This window comes from Glycine max, chromosome 7, assembly GCF_000004515.6.
Source record: "Glycine max cultivar Williams 82 chromosome 7, Glycine_max_v4.0, whole genome shotgun sequence".
In the NCBI taxonomy this organism is placed as follows: Eukaryota; Viridiplantae; Streptophyta; class Magnoliopsida; order Fabales; family Fabaceae; genus Glycine; species Glycine max.
In genome coordinates this window covers 22,902,807-22,910,186 of record NC_038243.2, presented here as the reverse complement: position 1 = coordinate 22,910,186, position 7,380 = coordinate 22,902,807, and the positions used below count along the sequence as shown (strand labels likewise).

General features: G+C 37.5%; 1 pseudogene; it reads right to left on the bottom strand.

Annotated features, from left to right (window-relative positions):
• Positions 1-1,250: 1,250 nt before the first annotated feature.
• On the bottom strand, positions 1,251-7,154 carry LOC113002155 (uncharacterized; annotated as a pseudogene).
• Positions 7,155-7,380: the final 226 nt, after the last annotated feature.

Sequence of the window (7,380 nt, the reverse complement as noted above, 5' to 3'; positions counted from 1 at the left end):
TAAGCACAAGTAGTAAACCCGACCTCTCTAATATCACCAATTCACGCCAAGGTTCCCAATCAAAGTTCTCATATCAAGCCCTTATTTATGCAACTTCATTTCTTTTCTTCTTCTTTTTTTTTTAATTTTTTTAATGGAATATTAAAGAAAGAATTAGGCAAAATATATATATATATATATATATATAGATATATATATATATATATATATATATATATATATATACACACTTCAAGCATGCCCAAATATAAAACATTAAGCATGGTCAAAAATCATTTTTTCCAATGAAACATACCCCCCCCCCCCCCCACACTTATTCCCAGCTTATTCCCAAAACAATTCCAAAGCTCCAAAATTCCTTAAGGGTAAGGTGATATCATGGTTTTTCACTTAAGGCTTGTAATGAGCTTCAAAACAAAGAAATGGGAAACTAGGCTCAAAGGGGCTATCAAAGGAATTAATTCAAGGTAAGTCCATTTGGCTAGAAGCTTATAAGAATGAAATTGCCTAAATCATTTCCAAATATGCATGTGAATTAGGAAGCATCAACAAGAATCAAGCCAAGGATATTGTGCAAGCATTCAAACGGGCAAAACACACCAAAAGATTATGATGATGGATGGCTCGAATTCTCACAAAGGTAAACTTATCACTTTCAAATTGAGCTTTCAAAACTATCATGACATGTAAAGGAAAAACAAGGATTTCAAGTCACAAAATGTCAAGAGTTTATTTTCAGAACAATTACCCATTACTTGAACATATCCTATAATTCAAAGACAAACATGCAAATTTAACACAACAAAACTAACAAAATTAAACTAGAACCCAACAAAACTAACAAAATTAAACTAATTTAACATGACTAACAAAACCAAAACCAAAGAACACCCCCCCATACTTAAACAACACATTGTCCTTAATGTGGCACAATTAAAAGATTAAAAACAATTAAATCATCAAAGAGAATCGGACAAGTGTAATAAAAGAAAAGAAGGAGATAGGAAAAGAAAAAACTCCCTAAGTCATGGTGGAGGAAGAGTAGGGTGGAGTAAGGAAGTCTCTTCCACCACTACGTCCACTAAAGAAGGGTTCGTGAGGAATGACTTAAGTCGATGTCCGTTGACCTTGAAGCTCTTGTTTGTGGAGTCGCTTTTGATCTCAACTGTACCATAAGGAAAAACATTAGTAACAACAAAAGGACCAATCCACTTAGACCTCAACTTACCACTCATGAGTCCAAGCCTAGAATTATACAATAACACTTTTTGCCCAACCACAAAGTCTTTTTTAACTATCATGCTATCATGGAACTTCTTGGTCTTTTCTTTGTAGAACTTGGCATTCTCGTAGGCGTCTAGGCGGATTTCATCTAACTCACTCAGTTGCAACTTCCTTTCCTCACCAGCTTGATCCATAGAGAAGTTACAGGTCTTCACTGCCCAGTATGCTTTGTGCTCGATCTCCACTGGAAGATGACATGCCTTTCCAAAGACAACCCGATAAGTAGACATTCCTATGGGTGCTTTGTAGGCAGTCCGATGTGCCCAGAGAGCATCATCAAGCCTGGTACTCCAATCTTTCCTGCTTGGCTGCACAATCTTCACAGCAAAACACCCAAGACTGAAACAGGGACTTTGTTTGTATTTAGATTAATGCAACCCAATTTAAAAGCAAGAGATAAGAATTTAAAATAGAAGATAGAAGATAAGGTAAAGAAAAGATAAGATATTTAAAGATAAAATTAGAAGATAAAAGAAAAGATAAGATATTTAAAGATAAAATTCGAAGATAAAAGATTGAAAGATCAAAATAGAAGATAAATATAATAGATAAGATAAGATAAAAAATTTAAAGATAAGATATGATAAAATATTTAAATTGCGATAAAGATAACTACTTCTAAGAAATTCAAATAAATAAGATCTAAATCTACTAAATCTAAATACTTACTCCTAAAACCTAACAGTAAAAAATAAGGAATAACTACTTCTAAGGAAGACCGACAATGAAAATAAGGACTAAAATCTATATATTAAAATCGCTAAAACCTGACAAGTCTAATTAGCCTAGATATATGGATTCTGGATTTGTCTGTTATCAATACCAGTGAACTAATCAACACTAACACACATACTAACACAATACTAACAATTAAACATAAAACACGAAAGGATTAAACACACAACAATAGCTAGCTATTATGAACCTTTGGACACTGCTCCCCGGCAACGGCGCCAAATTTGATCGAGGCCGTACCCGAATCAAATAAACATGAAAATGCAGTAACTAGGAAGTGATCCTAGGTCGTTTCCCAACGAGCAGTGACAAGCCAAATGTTCATAATATACTTGCAGTAACAGTAACAGTAACGATGGGGGGGGGGGGTTGTTTGCTTTTGTAAATTAAACAGCGAATATATGTGAATTAGAAAATATCAGAATTAAAACACGTTGCTTCCCCTTGATTCACAAGCAAGTCTCTTATCCTAGGTTACGAGAGTTTATCCTTTATCAGTTTAACCACTTAATCCAACCCTAAATTAAATTACTAAGCGAAATTCAACATAAGGCATTCATTATGTGATTAAGCTTCACATACACCAATTACTCATAAACGATCATTAAGCATGAACGTAAATTAAGCGCAGAGACAATTAATCAAGCACTAAGCATGCATGAATTAAAAGCAACAAATTCAAAGTAATTAGTGAAGAGGAAAAACTAAACAGAATTTAACAGTAATAATAGAACCTCAAAGAGAACTGTGCTTGATCCTCAAGGGAAAACAACGCTGCGGACTTAGCCTTCCATTAATCAAATAGAGAATGAAAAAGTCTGAACTGGAATTGAAAAAAAATGAAAATAAAAGAGAAAGAGAAGAGAGACTAAAACTAAAAACGAAAAATAGAAGAGAGAGAGGAGAGAGAGAGAGAGTCTCCCGCGAGGGAGAGAGGGGGGGGCCCTAAACTAGAACCTTGGTGCTGTTATATAGTTTTTTTCAGCCCCAAAGCTTACAAATATGTTTTAAATCCAAGCCCATAAGTAAAATCAAATCAAATCTAGATAAGATAAGATAAGATAAGATCTAGATGAAATAATATCTAGATGAGATCAAATCTAAATAATATCTAGATAAGATAAGATCTAATTTTATAGAATAAATTAGTCTGCCCTCTTCAAGTCCAAGCCCAATTCTAGATTCAAGCCCAATGCTAGATTCAAGCCCAATGCTTCATTAATTCCTGAAATTAGATTAAAAACATCAAATTAGCTGAATGGGCCCAAATAATAAAACTGCCTAATTAATTGACAATTAAGACCAATCAATAATTAAAATGGTGCAAAAAGGGTTTAGAAAATAGAAGAAAATGATGGCACATCAGCCACATCTCTTAGGCTTGAGTTTATTCCTCAAGTAAAGGAGTTGTTGGATGAGGGTTTGGTTCGCAAGAGATTAAATCCTTGTGCTTTGTTGGTGCCCAAAATAGGTATTATTAGGCACCAAATCCCTAAAATAGGTGGTGTGATGAATGCTTTGGGTGGTGCAACACTCTTTTGTAAAATCACTCGTGCACCCAACATCTTCATGATTTGTGTACATAGGGACTCATTAGGTAGGTTTGTTCTTATTTTTAGTTTCAATACAAACTTAGGCACTCATATGGGACACCTTAGGTTTGTCATACTTTTTGGTAGGAATAATCAACATGAAAATACAGAAAAAGGTATGTTCCATTGCTTTACTTTTCTTAATTTTTTAAATTGTGATCAAGGGGTTCCCATGAACCCTAAGAGAATAAAGGTCATTCCTGAGTGGCCCGCTCCACCAAGTGTAAGAAAAATTTGGGGCTTCCAAGACTTAACAAACTTTTACAAAAGGTTTGCCCCATATTTTTCTATACTTGTAGCACCACTCATTGAGTTGGTGAGGAACCATGTTCCTTCATGGGAAGATGCCCAGGAAATGAGTTTTCAGACCTTACCTTACTTCAACATACTAAACACCACTAATACATATGTTTTTGTTCTTTTTACAAGTGTTGAGGAAAAAAGCCCAGAGTTTCAAGAACCTCGGGATTTGAGGTCAAATCCTTTTCAAAGGGGAGGGAACATGATGCAAGCTCCATTGGAGCTTGTAGGCCTAGGATCTTCTTCATCAATGGATTCCTTTGCTTCTTGGAAGATGAATGGCAGCGGAATGGAGAAAGGAAGAGAGAGAGAGGAGACGCCACTTCAAGGAGAAGATGAGTCTAGAAGAAGCTCACCACCATAGGAGGCCATGGATAGGAGCTTGGAGGAAGAAGGAGATGAATGAAGGGAGAGGGAGAGAAGAGCACGAAATTTTGTGCTCTAAATGAGCTTTGAAATCTGAAGTTTAATATTCAAATTATCAAAGTTGAAAAAAAAATGCACACACATGACCTCTATTTATAGCCTAAGTGTCACACAAAATTGGAGGGAAATTCAAATTTCACTTGAATTTGAAATTGAATTTGTGGAGCCAAAATTTCACTAATTTTGATTAGTGAATTTTAGTTATGGTTCAGCCCACTAATCCAAGATCAATTCCAAGATTCTCCACTAAGTGTGCTTAGGTGTCATGAGGCATGAAAAGCATGAAGGACATGCACAAAGTGTGACTATATGATGTGGCAATGGGGTGTAGTAAGCAAATGCTCACCTCCCCCTCTAAAATTTAATTGGATTGGGCTTCTACCAATTCAATTAAATTTATTTCCAACCACACACATCAAATATCCACTTAGTTCATGTGAAATTACAAACTACCCCTAATACAAAAACTAGTCTAGGTGCCCTAAAATACAAGGGCTGAAAAAAATCCTATATTTCTAGGGTACCCTACTTACATTATGGAGCCCTAAATACAAGGCCCAAAAATAATGAAACCTTAATCTAATATTTACAAAGATAAGTAGGCTCGTACTTAGCCCATGGGCCCGAAATCTACCCTAAGGCTCATAAGAACCCTAGGGCCTTCTCTTGCATCTCTGGCCCAATCTACTTGGAGTTTTTCTATCCAATGCCCTTGCGGGGTAGGATTGCATCACCTATGTGCCCAAAGAGCATCATCTAGCCTGGTACTCCAATCTTTCCTGCTTGGTTGCACAATCTTCTCTAAAATTTTCTTGATCTCCCTGTTAGAAATTTTTGTCTGTCCATTGGTTTGGGGGTGGTATGGTGTGGATACCCTGTGGACAACCCCATACTTTTTAAGCAAGGCATGCATTGATTTGTTGCAAAAATGGGTTCCTTGATCACTAACGATTGCTTTAGGTACTCCAAACCTGCAAAACAGATTAGATCTGACAAAATCTACAACAACCTTAGCATCATTAGTTCTAGTGGGCTTGGCTTCCACCCACTTTGAAACACAATCAACTGCAAGGAGAATGTAAACATAACCAAAAGATATAGGAAAAGGGCCCATGAAATCTATACCCCAGACATCAAACACCTCACAGAATAGCATAGGTTGCTGAGGCATTTGTTGTCGCCATGTAAGTGCACTTCCTGCTCTCTGACACTGCTCACAAGTGCTACAAATCTTCCACGCATCTTTAAAGATGGTGGGCCAATAAAAGCCACAGTCAAGCACTTTGCGGGCTGTCCTTTGAACACCCAGATGACCTCCCAATGCGGAAGAATGACAGAACTGCAGGACTGAGTCAGTCTCATGATCTGGAATGCATCGTCTAATAACCTGATCACTACACAATTTCCACAAGTAGGGGTCATCCCAAATAAAATGCTTAGCATCACTTTTAATTTTATCTTTTTGGGCCTTAGATGCTAAGGGAGGAAAAACAGAAGCAACTAAATAATTGACAATGTTAGCAAACTAGGGAGTAGAAAGAGAATCAGAAATACTATACAATATATATAAATGATCATCCGGGAAATAATCCCGAATGGGTGAGTCCTCATCAGACACATGTTCGATCCGACTCAAATGATCAGCAACTAAATTTTGTGCTCCGCTCCTATCACGGATCTCCAAGTCAAACTCTTGGAGCCAGAGCATCCATCGGATCAACCTAGGCTTTGAATCAGCCTTCTGCAACAAGTACTTTAAAGCTGCTTGGTCAGTATAAAAAATAATGTGAGTACCAAGCAAATAAGAACGAAATTTTTCAAGAGCAAAAACTATGGCTAGTAGCTCTTTCTCAGTAGTAGTATAATTCGCTTGGGCAGCATCTAAAGTCCTAGAAGCATAATATATCACCCTAGGAAATTTATCAATTTTCTGTGCAAGGACAGCCCCCAATGCATAATTTGATGCATCACACATAAGCTCAAAAGGGGCTGTCCAGTCGGGTGCCTAGATGATGGGGGTGGTAGTCATTGCTCTTTTGAGGCGATCAAAAGCCTCTTTGCATTTATCATTAAAGTCAAACTCCACCTCCTTTTGCAACAAGTTGCATAGTGGAAGGGCTACTTTGCTAAAATCTCTTATAAAGCGCCTGTAGAATCCTGCATGACAAGAAACTATCGCACCTCTCACACGCAAGAGGGGTAAGGCAATTGTGAAATAACCGAAATTTTTGCAGGATCTACTTCAATGCCCTTACTGGAAATAATGTGGCCTAAAACTATACCTTGCTCAACCATAAAATGACATTTTTCAAAATTTAGAACAAGGTTAGTTTTGGTGCATTTATTCAAAACCTTTTCCAGACTATCCAAACAAACATCAAAAGAGGATCCATATACAGTGAAATCATCCATAAACACCTCTATGCAATTTTCTAAAAATCACTAAAAATACTAATCATGCACCACTGGAAGGTATCGGGGGCATTGCACAGGCCGAAAGGCATCCTCCTATAGGGGAAAGTGTCGAAGGGGCAGGTGAATGTGATCTTTTCCTGTTCCTTAGGAGCAATAGTGATTTGCATCTAACATGAAAAACCATCAAGGAAGCAGTAGTAAGATTTACCTGCTAGGCGTTCAAGCATCTGGTCAATGAATGGCAGTGGAAAATGGTCCTTTTTGGTAACCTAGTTCAACCTCCTTTAGTCGATGCATACTCTCCAGCTGTTCTACACCCGAGTAGGAATCAGCTCCTCCTTCTCATTTTTTATCACGGTGAGACCGGTTTTCTTTGGAACTACCTGGACGGGACTCACCCATTGGCTATCGAAGATAGGATAAATGATTCCAGCTTGCAAAAGCTTGGTTACCTCCTTCTTCACTACATCAAGAATCACCGGGTTGAGTCTTCTCTGTGACTATCTTACTAGTTTAGCCCCATCTTCTAAATTTATTCGATGCATACATGTGGATGGGCTAATACCAGGAATGTCCGCCAGGGTCCAGCCTATAGCCTTCTTATGCTTCTTGAGAACTGATAACAGCT